Source organism: Protopterus annectens, chromosome 3.part0 (genome assembly GCF_019279795.1).
Source record: "Protopterus annectens isolate FY-2018-M chromosome 3.part0, PAN1.0, whole genome shotgun sequence".
Lineage (NCBI taxonomy): Eukaryota > Metazoa > Chordata > Ceratodontiformes > Protopteridae > Protopterus > Protopterus annectens.
In genome coordinates, this window is record NC_056731.1 from 310,539,458 (window position 1) to 310,558,534 (window position 19,077).

Consider the following 19,077-nt stretch of genomic DNA (forward strand, 5'->3'; position numbering starts at 1 on the left):
GGAGGGGGGAGAACAAAGGGTCTGCCCTGAAGGAGTTCAGGGGAGACCATCCACCAGGAAAGGTGTTTCTTGCAAGATGGGGTTATCAAAATGTAGTGGGACATTGGAAGCTGTTGGAAGGACCACTGAGAAAGCAGCATCCACTGAAGGAGTCTCATGTGGAAGCGAGCTAACGGACGTAGAAGGATCGCCGCTGCCATGAGGCCCAAAACTTTCAACACTAACCTGACCTGGACTTTGTTGGACTGGAACAGGGACTGAACATTCTGCCTTATGTCTGTCACTCTCTGATGTGGTAATGTCGCAGACATTTCTGTGGTGTCTAATACGGCGCCTTTAAAGCTGATAGATTGACAAGGCAACAAGGATGACTTTGTAAAATTTATGGAAATACCCAGGCTGTTGCAAAGTTGGATGGTGTAATCCCTGGCTATTATAAGATGCTGTTTGGTGGTAGCGGAGATGAGCCAGTCGTCTAAATATGGAAACACCTGGAATCCTTTTTGTCTCAGGTGAGCTGTGACCACTGCCAAACATTTGGTGAACACCCGGGGGGCTGTGGTGTATCCAAAGGGCAGGGCTCTGAACTGAAAATGACTGACTCCCAGCCTGAAGCGGAGAAACCGCCTGGAGCGCCTGTGTATCTTTATATGGTAGTACGCATCCTGGAGGTCCAATGAGCACATCCAGTTGTCTCTGCCCAAAAAGGGTAGAATGGACTGCAGTGTGACCATCCGAAATTTTGTCTTTAAGACAGAGTTGTTTAACCTGCTGAGATCCAAAATGGGTCTCCATTCTCCTGTCTTTTTCAGTACCAAAAAGAACCTGGAGTAAATTCCGGACCCTAGCTGATCTGCTGGGACTGCCTGGATGACTCTTTTTTTCTAACAGCTTTTTTATTTCTAGCTGAGCCTGACCCCTTTGTGCGGGTGGTACATCTGGTAGGGGTTTTGGCGGTTGTACCAGAGGGGAAGTGAAAGGGATTTTGTAACCCTCGGATATGATCTTCTGTACCCATGTGTCTTGGGAAAGGGACTGCCAGGCTTGTGGGTACAGAGATAATCTTCCCCCGACTGCCTCCGAAGGTGGACAGTCGGGCAGCTCCTCAGGGATGCTGAAAGGGTTGGTCAGGGAAGGATTCCCTGGAACCCTGGTTATGAGGACCCCCTCTGCCCCTGGGGCGGCATCTGTTATTATTTCCCCCCCTGCCCCTAGAGGGAAATTCACCACGAGAAGCAGGTGCGACTCCCTGAGATTTACAGAACCACACCTTTCCTCCCCTCTGTCCCTTCGGATAAGGTCTAGAAGGGGTGGAAAAACGGACTCCCATGGCAGAGAGAGTCTTACCATCTTGCTCGCATCTGGTGATGGTATTCTTCACCTGAGGCCCGAACAATTCCGAGCCATCAAAAGGGGTGTTGGTGAAGGACGCCTTGAAGGGGTCGGCAAAGTTACAGAGCTGCATCCAAGCATGACGTCTGAGCGCAACGCCTGTACCAGCAGCCCTACTCGCTCCATCGGCTGCATAAGATATAAGCCGCATGGAGGAGTTGGTAATGGAGTTCAGGGTAGCCAGCTGGGAATTTATTTTGTCCTTAAACCCCGCAGCAGAAGGATCCTGTACCGTTTCACCCAGTTCTTTGAGAATGTCTCTCTGAAGGTGGGTGAAATGACATAAGTAGTTCAGCGATCGCATAGAAAAGGTCGCTGAAGCAAAGGTCCGCTTGCCATACCTGTCCATAGTCCTAGACTCTTTGTTAGGAGGATGCACAGGTACAGAAGGATCAGCCAGTTCCTTCTTAGTGGCTGCTGCTACAACCATAGGGTCAACTGAAACACCCTTGGTAAGAAAGGATTTATCGTCAGGCGCCGAAATAAATTGAGGGTCTCCTAGGGGTGGGTTCCACTGAGTCAGGAGCTGCCCACGCCTTCCTGGCTACTACCTCCATAAGTGGGTCGAAAGGGGGAGACACCCAGGATGTGGAAGGGCGAGATCCGAAAGCGTCAAGGTAAACTGACTTGTCCTCGGAAGGTTTGAGGGTGGACCAATTTCCCCTCTGCCTTAGGATTTCCAAGATGTCTGAAAATGAGACATCCTCAGAGGGGGATCTGGGAGAACCTTCCGAATCCTCCAAGTCAGTGTCCGACGTGACAGACTCTGGGGAGTCTATGTGCTTCCTCTTGCACTTTCTTTTCCGAGGAGGTTCCCCTGTAGCTTCAGGGGAGCCCTCGGAAGAGGAGGTGACACCCACAGTGGGTACCCTACGCTTGGGATCTCTGCTGTCGGGTATGAGAGGATGGCCAGAGACTGCAACAGGCACTACAGAGGGAGGAGCCACAGAACTGAGCCTTGTAGTGGACACTGGGTCCAGCACACTCCTCATCACCTCGAAGGCTCCTCCATCAGACACCAAGGGTGGCCCCGGCTCCGAAGAAATCGGAACCTCCCCCGGAGCTGACAGGGAAGGCTCCGAAAATTATGTCGGGGCCGAAATAACCAGAGCCGAAGCTCCGAGAGGGAGAGCGGGGTCGGACAAGGGTCTGATGCCACTTTCCCCCCTCGGAGCAGACAATGGAGTCCCGGCGCCCGGACCGCTCCATGGTCGGAACCAATGAAGAGGTCAGAGCCGATGGAGGAAAGACCATGGTTCTGACCCAGAAAGATGAGTTGGAGGAGGAACAGATAGTTGAGTGGAAGGAGTCACAGTCTGATGAGATGGACTCTGAAGCATTTGGGCTAGTGCCTGAGACTTAATCAATCTACTGACCACCCTCTCGATGTCATGGTCGGAGAGCCTGGACGACCTCGAAGAGCGAGTCCTATGGCTCCGCTCTGATAAAAGAGGGGACCTCGGAGCCGATTTAACTGATTCTAGGGATGGTGACCTAGAGCGCTTGCGCGCTGGGGTCGGCTCCGATAAGGGAGCCGAAGCAGAAGGTACTTTGCTCGCCTCGGAGCCAAACGGAACCGAGGACAGAGCCATTTCAGTGGTGCCAGGCCTCAGCTCAGACACTGGAGCCAAGGCTTTGGCTGGTTTCGATGATTTCCCCGAACCAGACTTGGACAGGGAATCATTGGGCTTAAGTAAGCCCCTCAATATAAGTTTATTACGCCTTTCCTGCAGGACCCTTGAACTGAATCCATGCAAACGGAGCAAGAGTCCTGCAGGTGTTAAGGCCCTAGACAATAGACACAATAAGTGTGACCGTCTGTCCGAGACATCTTCTGACAGCACGAGTCACACTTCTTGAATCCTGAAATTTTAGGATCTTTTGACATGATCCCAACAGTAAAAAAAAACACTAACAATCCACACTCACACAATTAACTATTAAGGGGATTGCTAGAAATCCGCACTCACACACACACACACACACACACACACACACACACACACACACACACACGCAGACAGACACTGTGGGGAGGAGGGGACTAATGGAAGCCTGTAGGCCCGAGGATAAAATAAAATTAAAATGGGGAAAGAAAGGGCTGAGAAAGGCTAAACTAATAACTAGTGGGGCCTAAAAACAGTGACTAAAGGTAGGGTAAAAAATTAAGAAAAACTAGCTTATTTTTGACAAAAATACTCTACTGACCTGAGCCGGTAAAAAGCGCAACCTCGTAGCGAAGTGGCAAATGAGATCTGGGGAGTTAGCGCATGGTATTGTGGGATATAGGGCTACCTCGAGCCGGTAAAAATAGCTCTCGAGCTAAAGTATATGCCGAGTCGGAGCCGAGGTCGGCTCCGATCCCAGCCAGCAAGAATGAAGGCGAGAATGACAACATGAAACGTTCTTATTCTCAACAGACATGGACCCAGAGAGGGAATTGGAAGAACTCTTTGATCAAGTCTGAAATCTTGGGACATGTGACAAATAGTTCAGTGACCTTAGGGCAAAGGCTGCTGATGCATACACGAGCTTCCCAAACCTGTTCAGTGCCCTGGTCTTTTAGGGAGATGGACAGAACTTTTTTCAGCAAGTTCTTTCTTGTTGGCCTCTGCTACCAACACAGCATCTACTGGGGGATCCTTGCTTCAGTGGGTCTGATTCTTACATGCGACCAGGTACTTGACAAGTCTTTTAGGAAGTGGATCTGTGACATCCAAATTCTTGCACGCCTGGTGTGAGATGAGATCCACCATCTCTTCTGCCGGGGGGACTACCCAGGATGTAGCTGAGCCGGATATGAAAGCCTTAAGAAACACAAACCCCTCTTGGAAAGGGGGATCAGTAGACCAACCAAATTTATCTCAAAAGCGCTTGTATTTCATTGGAGACATCCTCAAGGGGTGATCAGGGAACCATTCCCCTTCAGCAAAGTCAGTGTCTTATGTCAGGGATTCCTGTGGGGAATCTGCCTCCTCTAGCATGTAGGCTTCCAAGGAGGCTCGCTAGTGGGATACTCCAGAGAGGACTCAGAAGTGTAAGCTGAGTTTTGAATGAGGACTATCTCAAGGCTTGTATGGAACAGCTACCCTGATATGGCAGGATGTATAGGCTCTGAGATCACGGCAGACAGTTGTGGAAGGAGCAGACATGGGGGGGGGGCAGGAGACCAAGTATGTGTTATCCACAGAGGTGGAGAAACCCCACTCTCTACTACCTCAAAGACAGAGAAGAAGGGCTGCCCTGGCAAGAGCTGAAGACAACTGCCCAGGACATCCCACAGCATCACCCTGACTTTGCCTCAAAGAAGTCAGAGCTGAGCTGTCTAGTGCTGAGGCTCCGAGAGGATGAGATGGCTCGAGGGCATCTGAGTGGATGATGACCCCCTGGAGTCAGTGCAGACACTTCAGCTCAAAGATCCCTCTGGCTCGAGAGGCGACTGGATTAGAGAGGGAAATGGAGTGCAAGAAAGTCAAGCCTTTGAATTCGACACAGACAGACTCAGGATTCTTGTGTCTGATGGCTCCAAAATCAAAGGATGGATCATAACAGAAGTCGGCAACTGCATGGGGATTGATGGTAGGCTCACAAGTCTCATGGAAGACAGTACAGCTCCCAACAGAATCTGGGCCCACAGAAACTTCCTCCTCATCTTGTCTACAACAGTTTTGGTTAGGCTCTTAGATGACTTGAGGGATGATGAACTAGAGGGTGGCCTGGAGATCCTTCTTAGGGTCTCCTGAAAAAAAGGGCGAATGGATCAGAGAAGGAACTAGTTCCAGAGTGAAGGTGGAGGATTGGTGAGTTGGAGATTTAGATTTTGACCTTGTCGGATCTAATGAGCCTGACGAATCTGACTGTTTAGAAATTTTATAGGGTGGAGCTGAACCTGAAACCGCAAAGGGAGACTGATCAAGGGATTGTTTCCTGCCCTTTTTGCCTTTAGCCTTCTCAGAAGGCTTCTTGGAAGGAGGGGAAGCTCCAGCATAAGTTAAAGAACTGTATTGTAATAGACCTTTGAGAACCAACTTTCTGTGGTGTTCAACCATGGCATGGTGGTTGAAATCTGGACTTATTTACGTTCAACATCCAAATGGACAGAGTCCAAACAATATATACACTCCTGGTAGGTGGGTAGTGGAGTTGGTGAGTTTGTACCCACAGGAGATGAATTTTTTAAATCCTACCGGCTTCTCCGACATTGTAATTACCTACAAAGAAAGGAGGAGAAGGAAAAATAGGAGAGACTACCAACAATGGTAAAAGTAGGCACAACTACCAAAGCAATGTCTTTCAGCTTTTCCCGATTAGTGTCACCACAGTGGAGCACTGCTCCACAGACTGATTGGCAGTGAAGTTTTTTTTATGATGTTGAGTTGCCAGCCCAGCGTCCAACCTTCACAGAAGGCACACAGACACACCCACCTACCTGCATGTCTTTAAAATTCACTCAGACATACCCACCTACCTGCATGTCTTTAAAATTCACTCAATCTCATGGAGGACATGCAGACTCTGTACAGAAAGCATGCTAGCTGAGAACTGAACAAGAGAACCTCTAGCTGTGAGGCAACGCTAACCACTGCAACACCGCAGCCACCAAGATTAGGCACAACTACCAACAATGGTAAACAAAAGTAGTACCTACAGAAAAGGTTGCAGTTGGAAAAAAGAAGTTCAAATATGGTAAAGGCACAAGTGGTCTAGTACTTTAAAACAAGAGTAAACAGACAATCTATATATGTACATACTACTGAAGTAGAAGGTGAGGAATAAGAAAAATGGTAGTACAAAATATAATAAAGATAACACTTATCCAAAAAACTCTACTCCAGAGCTACAAAGACAATGTAAGATTGCTGAAGCAGCAAACGAGACCTGAAATAATTCCGACTAGAAAGGAAGATTATTTATGGTTAAGGGGAGAAGCTTGAGCTACAGAATCTAGTATTAAGAAGTGGATGAAGTCAGATCTGAGACCCACTGGTTGAGGAACAGATAAAAAAAAACATCAGCCGATCTATATGCTCTCCCCCCAAAAATAGCATCATAACCAGCATAGCATGGTACAGCTATTCTCGCCAGTGTCATCTGGTCACAAGGAAGAAAAACTATGCTGTGTTTTAAAGAAATACACCCATTCACAGCTGTGGATGGATTGGAGCTTGTAAAGTGTCTGCAAGTAGGTACTATGAAGACTTCAACATGCTTGTGTGCGCCTTGGTGGCTACCCTGCAGACAGTTTGAGCTGCAAAGTCATCTGCACACATGTGTGCATGTGTGTGTGTGTGTGTGTGTGTGGTTTGCTAGTGAGAAAAGCAGCATCGTCAGATCTGACATTTCAGTGACATGTTAATGAACCATGTATGAGGTATTGCTAGGCATAGCTTTACCAAATCTCTGAACTGCAGATTATTGCAGATACACTATTGTACATTTCATGCTGCCAACTTAGCACTTGTGCTGATAATCGTTTTGAATCCTAGGGTTTATTTTCTCCTCATTAGTATTTGGCAAAAACATATTGAGCAATCAGTCTTAGCATCAAACATGGGGACATTTCACTAGTTAGAAGTAACAACTGAAAGGTCCTCCCATAACTGATACCCTCTGCCTGTCAACTTACCATTTCTGAATCCTGTCCACCAGTTTGCCTCCCCTGATCATACCTTTATTTCTTCCCCTCCATGTTCCAGAGAAGGTGATAAATACATGTTAAACACTTATCACATTTCATTCATAACCTCTCACTGGAAATAAATCGTGTGTGAGAGACCGTTCTGTCTCAAGGACAGGGTGCAGGAAATGAAGAAGCAAATTCCAAATCTGTTCATCAGCCTAGACTCCTTGTCCAGTGGATGAATAACAGGACAGTGGGGATAGGGATCTTCTCAAATGGCTGCTGCTAACACAATGGGGTCTAGTTTTGAGACATTTGACCAGAATGACTGCTCTTTGGGTGGTTGATAGACCCGGCCTAACCTATGTAGAGGGGCTGTAAAATAAGAAGTTATGTACCTACCGTAACGTTCCATGTTAGTTGTCTTCTTCTCGCCTTCTTTCTTGCTGGTTGGGTTCAGAGCCGATCCTCGGCTCTGACTCGGCCATCTTCAAAAGCTTGAGAGCTGCTTACTGGCTCGAGGCCCCCCTATATCCCATGATGCCTGGTGCTAGATACCCAGATCTCGTTAGGTAAACCTAACTACAGACATAATAACAATTATAATAATAGCAATACAGTAAACTGTAGTAGGGTGCATGAACCTACTGGAGAAGCTGATAGAAGTAATAACCAGAGAAGACTCGGCCAGTGATAAAAAACTTAAGGAGCTCTTCTCGGTCTACTAGGATAGGGGGATGGAGGGTGGGACGCAAGAAAGCGAGAAGAAGACAACTAACATGGAACGTTATGGTAGGTACATAACTTCTTAATGTTAAGTTGTCTATCTCGCCTTCATTCTTGCTGGTTGGGACAGCGTCCCTAACACCTCAATCCTGGGTGGCTCATCGGAACAGACTCTTCAGAACAGTGGAACCAAAATCAGCTGTGCTCCTGGAGGCCACATCCATCTTATAATGTGAAATGAAGGTATGAGGATTGGCCCATGTAGCTGCCGCACAAATAGTTTCCATTGGCAATCTTGCCTGAAATGCCACTGAAGTAGCTAGAGCTCTAGTGGAGTGACCTTTTAGTTTAGCAGGAAGCTCCTTACTCCTTAACTGATATATAAATGTAATAATGGATGTCAACCACCTAAATAAGGTTACTTTCGACACCGGAATACCTTGTTTACCCTCAGCATAGGACAAGAACAACTTGTCTGATTTTCTGATTTGCTTGGTTCTATGCAAGTAAAAACGTAATTGTCTATGAACGTCCAACTGATGAGCTTTGTTGGAATAATTTGGAAAAAAACACAGGTAGGTCAATGGACTGATTCAAATTATTATCAGAAGCAACCTTTGGAACAAAGGAAGGGTTAATCCCAAGAGAAACTCTATCATTGTGAAAAATTAGGTAAGGACAACGAACACAAAGAGCCTGAAGTTCAGAAACTCTTCTAGCTGACATAATTGCAACCAGTAGAAGGGTTTTCCAAGAAAGAAACTTCAAAGAACAAGAAGCTGCAGGTTCAAAGGGGGGCAGTATCAGGGAAGCTAAAATCAAATTCAGATCCCATGGAGGCGAGGGATCTCTTAATGGGGGTCTGAGTAGAGTGGTCCCTTTAAGAAAGGCTTTACAAAGCTTATGGGACATGATTCTTGTATCAGCTAGGCCCGTATGAAAGTCTGAAATTGCAGCTAGCTGAACTCTAATTGTGGCAGAAGAGGATCCAGCTGGAAAAAGTTCCACTAGAAATTCTAAGATATGGTGGACAGGGGCTGAAAAGGGATCTATATTCCTGGTCTCTGCCCATAAAGAAAAATGTTTCCACTTACTAGCATAAGTTTTTCTAGGGTAGACTTAGAGGATAAGATGATTTCACGCACCGAGTGGGAAATGTTGGGAAGCCTGGCTAAGGTCAGAAGTGGAGCAACCAAGCAGTGAGCTGGAGAGATTGAAGAGATTGGTGCAGCCCGCCTGATTGATGGATCAAAAGGTCTGTAAGTGGGTCCAGGGCTGCTCCAGAAGGTGATAATGCAGGAACGGGAACCAAATTTGTCGAGGCCAGTAAGGGGCAATGAGGATCATCTTGCATCCCAATGTGGTAGCTTTCTGTATTAGTTTGGGAATCAGGGGAAATGGAGGGAATGCATAAAGAAGTCCCTGAAGCCAGTTGTGAACTAGAGCGTCTCTGGGGAAGTGTCCAGGAAGAGGGAGGAGAGAGAAGAAATTGTTGCACTTGCTGTTGAAGGGGGTGGCAAAAAGGTCGCAGCAAGGCTGACCCCATTTGCGGAAGATTTTGTCCGCCACAGTCTGATTGAGAGACCACTTGTGAGGCATGAGAATTGCTCTGCTCAGCCTGTCTGCTATAACACTGGACTTCCCAGGGATGTGCACTGCTATCAAAAACCGTTGGGAAGAGATCGCCCACTGTCAAAGTCTGAGTGCTTCTCGACATAAGGGGTAGGACTTGGTTCCGTCCTGCTTGTTGATGTACCATACTACTGACACATTGTCTGTTTGAATTGCAATGGTCCCGGTGGGAAGAGAGTTCTGAAGAGCTTGCAACGCTAAAAGCACGGCCCTCATCTCCAAGACGTTGATATGCAGATGGTACTCGTGAGGCTGCCAGGTGCCTTGGACTGTTCTGCCCTGAAAATGCCCACCCCCACCCGATCAGGGAGGCATCTGTGGTCACCGTAGCTACTGGAGGAGGAAGAACAAATGGTCTGCCCTGGTGTAATGATGGGGAAACCATCCACCAAACAAGTTGGTTTTTGCATGACTGTGTGATCATTATCATGTGAGACACTGGGAGTTGCTAGAAGGACCATTGTGTGAACAGCATCCACTGAAGAATCCTCATGTGAAAACGTGCAAGGGGAACTAGTATGATAGCCGCTGCCATGAGACCCAATGTTCTTAGGATGAATCTGGCCTGAATTTTTTTGCATCCTAATAAGACCTGCACATGTCGTCGAATGTCTAACACTCTATCTACTGGACATCTCGCTGACATGTCCTTTGTATTTAAGTTTGCGTCTATAAAGGTGATAGATTGACAAGGCGACAATGCAGACTTTTCGAAATTTATTGTGATGCCTAGTTTGGATGGTGTAGTCTCTGGCTCGCAGCAGGTGATGCCTGGTGGTTGCAGTAAGGAGCCAGTCGTCTAAATATGGAAACACCTGGAATCCTTGCCGTCTCAGTTGAGCGGTAACTACTGCAAAACATTTGGTGAACACCCTGGGGGCTGTGGTGAGACCAAAGGTAAGAGCTCTGAACTGATAATGACTGGCTCCCAGCTGGAAGTGGAGGAATCTTCTGGAGCGTCTGTCCATTTTGATATGGTAGTATGCGGCCTGAAGATCTATGGAGCACATCCAATTGTCCTGACCCAGAAAGGGTAAAATGGACTGTAGCGTGACCATCCGGAACTTCGTTCTTTGAACAGACCTGTTTAGTCTGCTGAGATCCAGAATGGGTCTCCAGTCCCCTGTCTTTTTTGGTACCAAAAAGAACCTTGAGTAAATTCCGGATCCTTGTTGGTCTGCTGGGACTGACTGGATGGCTCTTTTTCTTAGCAGTTTTGAAATTTCTTGAACTGCTTGATCCCTTAGATTGGGTGGAACATCTGGAAGGGATTTGTTGGGAATGTGTGGAGTGTGAAGCAAGGGGGTTTTGTAGCCTTCGGATATGATAGGCAGTACTCATTTGTCTTGTGTTATACTTTGCCAGGCTTTTGGGTACAGCGAAAATCTTCCCCCAACTGCCTCCGAAGGTGGACAGCCGGGCAGTACTTCAGGGATGCTGGAAGGGCTTGTCAGAGAAAGATTCTCTTTGGCCCTGATTTTGCGGACCCCCTCTGCCCCTAGGGTGGCGTCTATTGTTCCCTCCTCTGCCCCTGGAGGGGAACTCTCCACGTGTGTCAGGCACAGCTCCTTGGGGTTTCCGGAACCACATCTTCCCACTCTTCTGACCCTTGGGATACGGTCTTGAAGGAGTGGAAAAACGGACTCCCACAGCAGAGAGAGTCTTGCCTTCATGTTCACACCTGGTAAGTGCATCCTTCACCTGTAGTCCAAACAGAGCAGAACCATAAAAGGGCATGTTGGTGAAAGACGCCCTGAAGGGGTCCGCAAAGTTGCATAACCGCATCCAAGCGTGCCTCCGCAAAGTCACGCCTGTGCCTGCGGCCCTACTCGTGCCATCAGCTGCATAAGAGATGAGCCGCATGGAGGAGTTTACTACCAAATTGAGTTGCCAGCTGGGAGGCAACCTTAGCCTGGGCCCCCACAGCTGATGGATCTTGAAGGGCATCTCCTAGCTCTTTAAGAAGATCCCTTTGAAGGCGGGTAAAATGGCACAAATAGTTCAGCGACCTCATGGAGATGGTCACTGAGGAAAACATCCACTTCCCATATCTGTCCATCATCCTAGATTCCTTATTAGGGGGATGGACAGACAAACATTTCAGCCAACTCCTTTTTTGTGGCCGCTGCTACCACCATGGCATCAACGTGAACACCCTTGGTCAGAAATTGCTTGTCTTGTGGGGCGGCAATAAATTTTGTGGGCCTGCGGGGAGTTGGTTCCATTGTGTCTGGAGCTGACCACGCCTTTTGAGCCACCACAGACATCAGTGGATCGAAAGGCGGAGACACCCAGGAGGTGGAGGGTCAGGATCCAAATGCGTCCAGGAATACAGACTCATCCTCGGAAGGGTTAAGGGTAGTCCAGTTCCCCCTCTGCCTAAGAATCTCAAGAATGTCTGAGAAGGAGACGTCCTCAGAGGGGGATCTCTGGGACCCTTCCGACGCCTCCAAGTCAGTATCTGAAGTGACAGACTCAGGGGAGTCAGCATGCTTCCTCTTGCATTTCCTCTTTCGAGGGGGCTCCTCTGAATGAACGGGGGAGGCCTCGGACTCCATAGACATTTTAGGTACCATTGAAGTTTCCTTATATGCAGTCTTGCAGATGGAATTAATAGAATGCAGCATGCCATGAACCCCAAAGCCTGCAGAATTTGTCTTGCAGATAACTGGGTTTTTGTTGCCATCTGTTTTAAGTATGCTGTTTGTTGCCTTTGTTTGCCTGGCGCAAGGTAAGCCATCTGGGCAGTTGTATTCAAGCTTGCACCCAGGAATGTAATAATTTGAGAGGGTACCAGTTGTGATTTCTTTTAGTTTATTGTGTATCCTAGGCATGTTAGAAGCCTTTTTACAAATGCCAGATGTTGAAGAAGAATGTCCTTGTTCTCTGCTTGAATGAGACAGTCGTCCAGGTAAGGATAAATTTGAATGCTTCTTTGTCTGCAGAATGCAATTACTGGTGCCAGGCACTTTGTAAAGACCCTGGGCGCAGTAGATAAGCCAAAGGGCAGTGCAGAAAATTGGTAATGCAAAAAAAAACCTGCCTTCAAGCAGAGGTATCTTCTGCATGATTCCTTATTGGAATATGCAGGTATGCCTCTTAAGTCTAGAGTCACTAACCAAGCGTTACTGCCCAGCATAGGCAGTAGCTGTTGTAGTCAGAATTTTGAATTTTGGAATGTCCAGGTAAGTGCTCAAAATCGATAAGCCCAGTATTGGACACCATGCATTGTCTTTTCTGGGTACCAGGAATAGCCTTGAATAAAAAACCTTGTACTTTTTCTTGTTCTGGTACTGGCTGAATAGCCCCCATCTCCATGAGGGACATAACGTTTGAGCCTCTGCCCACTGATTTTGTGGCAGATCTGGCCAACCGTTTGGAAATGGCAAAGTATGGAAATGAAATCTGTATCCCTGGGATACTATGTTTAAAACCCACTTGCTCTGGGTAATTAAATGCCAATTTTGAGCATGAAGTGCTAATTTTCCCCCCAAGGGGGCTGCCAAGAGATGTGCTTGGTGAGGGTAGTGGGAAGTCACTGAGACTGCTTACTGTAGGGTTGTGCTTTGCTTCCTCCAGATTTGGAGGTGGAGGCACCCCATTGATTTGACCTGTATGAACCCTGTGATTGGTATCTAGAGTCTTTGGAGCACCTGGATTTGCCTTGAGAGGCTCTGTTGGACACAGGAAAGGACCAATTTTTAGTAGGCCAGTGCCTACTGAACCTGGGTGGCTGCACTTGTAAGAAATCTTTTACAGTTTGCATAGATTTAGCTTTGTCTTCCATTTTCTTTAAAACCTCTTCTGCCTTATTACCAAACAGAGTATCATGCTGTAAAGGGACATCCAACAATTTAGCTTTAACATGATCAGGCAGATTTTGCTCTTTGAGCCAGGCATGCCTTCTAATCACAGATCCAGTAACTGCGGCCCTGCAAGAGGCCTCCAAGAAATCAAAACCACATTGCAAAGTATGGTTTCCAACCTGTCCTGCTGCATGCAATAATTTCTGTAATTCTTTATTTTCCATACAATCAGAAATCAACATCATTTTCTGTTTCAATAAGCCCATAACATGCTGTTGATATTTAAGCATAATAAACTGGCAGTTTAAGGCCCTAATTGCCAAGGTTGCAGATGTATAAACCTTCTTTCCCCATCTATCCAGCGCACCCTGGAGTCTCCTCTATCAGAGCGGGTAGGATTTTTGGCTGTAGAGGCCTTTGTACCTTTGGTACCCTGTGATATAGTCTCAGGATCAGCAGCAGAATTTTTTAATAGAAATTTGTGAAAGTCAGGGACCCTGTAATATCTGTCTGGCTTTCTAGGCGCTGGAGGTAGGGAATCAGGAGCCATGCTTGATTCTGAAAACACATCAACAATGTCTAATACAGGAGGTATAGCCAAAGGCCTATGTTGAGGAAGGAGAAGGAAATCCTTAAGCCTCTTTTTCGATTCAGAGAAATCCTGACTCTCCCAATGAAAATGTTCCCTTAAAGTATGCAAGGTTTCACCAAAAGAATAATCCTCAGGAAGAGATGCAGATGGGATGGTTTCTTCTGCATCTGAATCCTCATAGTGTGGAATAGAAAATTCCTGATCAGAAGAGGAATCAAAGAAATGGAAACCTGATCTGAAGATTCATAATCAGTGCCTTGCCTAGGCCTCTTAGCGGGGGGTTGGGAACCCCTGATCAAGGTAATGAAGTCCTCAGCCATTTTAATCATCTGTTTTTTAGGCATAGGGGCCTGAGCATGTGGCTCATGCGTTGTTTTTTTAGACTTAGAAACTGTTTTTGACCTTGCTTTTGAAGTTGGTGTCGGTTTTATGTAAAAATGTTGAGGCCTGAAAACACCTTCAGAAGCCTGTGCCTGCTCAGCGGCTCCATACCCATCCAAGGGAGAGACATCTGCGGGTTCAATACACTGAGAATCTCACGGCATACTGGACTCCGCTTGGGTCTCGGTAGAGGCCTGCGACTCAAAAGTAGCGGGTATCAGGGGCTGCGAAAGCAGCTCACTGAGTACCAGTGAACCGGAGACTGGCTTAGGAGAAGCTTTGTCGTCGGTTTTGGACCTAGACGGTCTGTCTCTGTCATTTTCTTTGCATTTTTTGTGACCTCTGGTAGTCGGATTGCTAACTGACGACATTTCATGGTAATTAAATCTGGATCCAAAATATTTTGAAGCAAAAATATACTGACGCTTAACAGTGCGTTGGTTGAATCTAGCACAAAACCGACAGCAAGGCACGTTATGATCTGGGCCTACGCAAGGAATACAGTACAAATGAAAATCCTTATGAGTTATTTGCTTCCCACAAGTAATGCAATTATTAACTTTTAATGACATCTGTAGGCGCAAGAAAAAGTTTCCCCAACAGGGTACTTAGCTGTAGTTGAAGACTTTGGTTCTGAAACTCGAATGTGAAAATTTCAGGAGTCGGCCGACCAGCACTTGCGAACTGCTTCTGCTTCGGGCACCGCGCAGCAAGAAAGACTGAATAAAATGGCGTTGGCTGCATGTTTTATACCCCTGAAGACCTGACGTCATGGAAGAGGAGGCAGCAACCGACGCAGGACCCAAGAATTTGTTATTCAGGCCGACTTGAGGGCAACCTGCCAGCAGATTACCCAAATGTAATGACTGCAACAGTGAAACATGAAGAACATCTGCTGATAACACAGATGCTGGAAAAAAATGTAGCTGTCAACAGACACCGTAGGATATGACTGGGACCTCATTGTCACAGACATCCAATAATCTGATGTCAGAGGCATGTCCTAGCCACACACTGCAGAACACTGTACTGGTACCAGGAACACTGCCAGAACAATGAATGCCAAGTAACTCAGCTAAGAGGGGATCATTACTATGTCCATCAGCCTGCAAAATGTTGAGACCATTTGCAAGACATTCACCAAAGAAGCAGGCCTGGGCAAAAGCAGGCATATTGGCTGCAATGTGGTGCTGTGCACTGTGAATAAATATATGAGTTAAGCAGACAGAAAGCAAAGACATTTGGCTCCATAAAACCCTCCAAGCAACCGAATTGAGAAGATGTGAAAATATGATACTAGGGCTTCCTTTTAACTTCCCATATAACTTTTGCTAACACCATACACTCTATCCTGGGGGTGCAGGCCCAGGGTGAAACCACCTGTGGATGTAACTGTGGTCCTAGTACCCACAAAGAAAACTCTACCACTGGTACAATCTCTGTACCCCCTTTAAAACTAGACACTATGGAAATGCCTGAGACCTTAGTACTGACTGTAACTGATGCCTCAGAAGATGCAGCTGTGAGTATGAGGGTACAAGATTGTGTCACAGTCTTAAAGGGGTCAGTTGCCAGCTTCACTGGTATGTATTGGGCAGACAAAATGTTTACACGGGTTTCTTCCAGATGAAAGTATGCAGCAAGTTGCCACCCTCAGTGCTGGAGGAGAATTCAACATGGACCCCCTTACCCGCCAAAGCTTTTCTTAGGAGATGTACCAATAACTTTTTCTACGCCCTTTTCAAGAAACCAGATTCAACATAAACCTAGCAATCTGAGCAGTTATGCACTGCACCAAGGCAATACAGGAAAGTGGGAATTACTTTTACTTGGCATGATCCATCTGCTGCAAGGGAATGATTTAAGTAGGGGGGTTTAATGTGCTGCTGATTAAAATGTGGGCCTCAGGCCTTCACAATAAAACACAAATGCAGGAATTGACAAACAGAAAAAAAATGGGAGAGAAAAGAATCAGAGTTTACCTGGGATTTGGGTAACTCTTGGGAAAAAAAAATCACTGAAAAACAGCAAACTTACTTGAAGCTCTCATTTCTTCCATGACTTTAATAGCTCTAATCTCTAACAGCACTTGCCCTAGTCTCTCTCTCTCTTTCTACCATGCTTACTCAAAATTTCCCTCTTCCTTCTACCACTTTTAATACCTTCCCTTCTCCTTTATTACCTCTTCACCACTTTGTTTAGTCAGAAAAGTTTTTCCCTCCCTTCCCCTTTGCTACTTTTTCCCAGTCCCACTCTTTCCCACAGCTTGTTGGTTTCTTCAGATTTCTGCTAATCCTCCAGCTCCATCAATAGTCTCTCTATCCCAGCTGTGTAAACTTTATAATGTATCCCTCTACAGTGTTGGTCATAAACTCTAGGTCACCTTTTTCATGTTCTTAACACCATCAGCCTTGTTCAGTACTACACGACTAAGATCTTTTTGATTTTAGAGTAATCCTACACAAGTCTGGTGAATCTTTCACTACACAAAGCCCTTTATTTTCTCCTTCCACCCTAGATCTGGGGATGCTGCAGTTCACCTATGGAAGTTCAAATCACCCATCAATACTACCTCTTTCCATTTCTACTCCATGTCCTTATTCTTTCTTCCAGCCTTTCATTATCCTTCTCAGTATACTTGAACAGTATGTAGAGTTTCCTCCCTACAGCTTCTGCCTTCATCTCCCTGTATTCTGTCAGTGAATATATTCCTTTATATCTGTCTCCAGGTGTTCTGGCCCTCTTCTGTTTCCTCTCTGATCACTCATAATTCTTTTTCCTAATTACAATGTCACCCCTCCCCTCACAGACACCTACTGTAAATTTTCTATAAGCCTTATACCAACTGCTCCACATTCTAAATTCTAGCCTGCCCCAGGTCTTTGTGAAGCCCACTATGTCAACCTTTTCTTACTCCAAGGCAGTATGCATTCTTCACCATCATGTTTCCTAGGCTCCTTGCAGTGCACAGCACTGTTCTCCATCAACTATTCCTTTCCCCTTTCTAACTTTCCTGCTTCATCTATTCCCATTTCCTTTCCTCTTTATTGACAGCCCCCTTATCCTACTCCCCACTTCAGTCAGCCACAATACTTTAACATATAAGTAATCCTGTGATGAACCCTTCCAGATCACATTTCAACAAGGCTGTGCATTCTGGATTGAGATGGACTCTTTCTTGGCATAAAACTGTAATCTATGCCTGGTGCCCCACCATTCCATATCCCTTGTTCCACTGTTTTTCTCTCAGTAACAACTATGTTGCTTAAATCTTCCTTCTCTTACTGTTCTGGCTTCTAGCACAAGTAGAATTTCTGAGAGTGCTACTTTGGATCCTTGCCCCTAAATATGCATAGCAACCTTTGTAGACTTGCTTGCTGTTTCTTCCATACGGTTGAAACAGAGGTAATTTGTACTAACATATAGTACAATATGAGGATGACCTTCAATGTTTGTTCATAGTCATATCATGCCCCCTTCTCCTTGATGTTAGCTCTGGTACAGTTCATAAGACAAAAAGACTCCCTCTCTGACCATCCTCTGTTCCATTTTCAGTGCAGATTACCACAGAGTATTAGGCTACAGAGCTGCTAACGGGCATCAGCCTGTAGTACTGTGATGGATTCTTTCAACTTCTTAATGTAACCTATGTGACTCTGTGAATGTCACTTAAATACACAACAAACCTGGGTTGCCCCTAAAATGTGTGCTTAGTGGACTTACCTGGTTACTCAACAAATAAAATAAATACAAATCTACTACCCTTGGTAATTAAGTGCCTAATCAGCAGTATGTCCACAACCAGTTCCACACTACCCACACTACTCATCTCTTCTTGTGCCCTCTAACCTACCAGTACTGGTCTTTTCCCCATCTTCACCCTTGAGCTATTCTTTCCAACCACTGCATTATCTAGGCTCCCTAATGCCCATGACCTACTGCTCTGTCCACATACACACTTCTCTTCCTCTCTACTAGGGCTTTTCCTGTGTAGATTTCCTGCTATCACACAAATCTTTTTATCTCCTTCACCTGCACATTTTCATGAATTAGTTCAGGCATGTTAGCCTTCTACTCTGTCAACTTCATTTAGCCACTATCCTTAGCAAGACTGTTTTTCTCCTTCCTGCCCTTTGGCTCCAGACTGCCCTTTGCTGCTCTCTCCCCTTTCTTCTCCTAGTCTTCCTGAATCCCACTACTTCCTTCTGCTAACCATCATCCCCATATCTATACACATCTTTCCCACCATCATCATTTCTCTTCTCTGGCCTCCACACCCTAAACACCTACTTGTATGTCTTCCTATTTTAATAATGCCTGCCTCATTTCTGCTGCTTTCCAGTTCCTGCTTAGCTCCTGTTCTGATAATATCCTATGACCCATCATCTCTGCAGCTGGCTAACTCAAGTCCTCAAAGTTCCTACCTTCCTCCATTACCCTCCAATCTCCATCTCCAAGGCATCTATGTTCTTACAGGATGAACATTTCACTTTTATAAAGATTTTCCCTTTAGTCACAGTGACAAATCACAGCCTGTACACCACAACAATATGTTCAACATTTCATTTCTTCCAACTTCTGCTGTACATGTTTACAATTATACCATTATATTGGAAAGAAAATTAATAGACACTCAAAACCAGTATCTGGGTTTGTGAGACATCTTTCAAAAGCAAGCTCATTACAGATAACACTGTATAAATTAAAGATAATGGAAGAGACTGTCATCCTACTTAACTGAAAACACTGATTAGTATAACTATTCTTTGTAATTACAGAAATGATCCAGTAAGACTCAGTTCCACTTTCAGACCTCATCCAAAGTACTGCTCATTTAACTGAACTACCCAACATGGATGGCACTGTCTTGCATGGGGCGAGGTTGACATAGAAAGCCTCACTTTTAGTGACGTACCACTGAAACTATA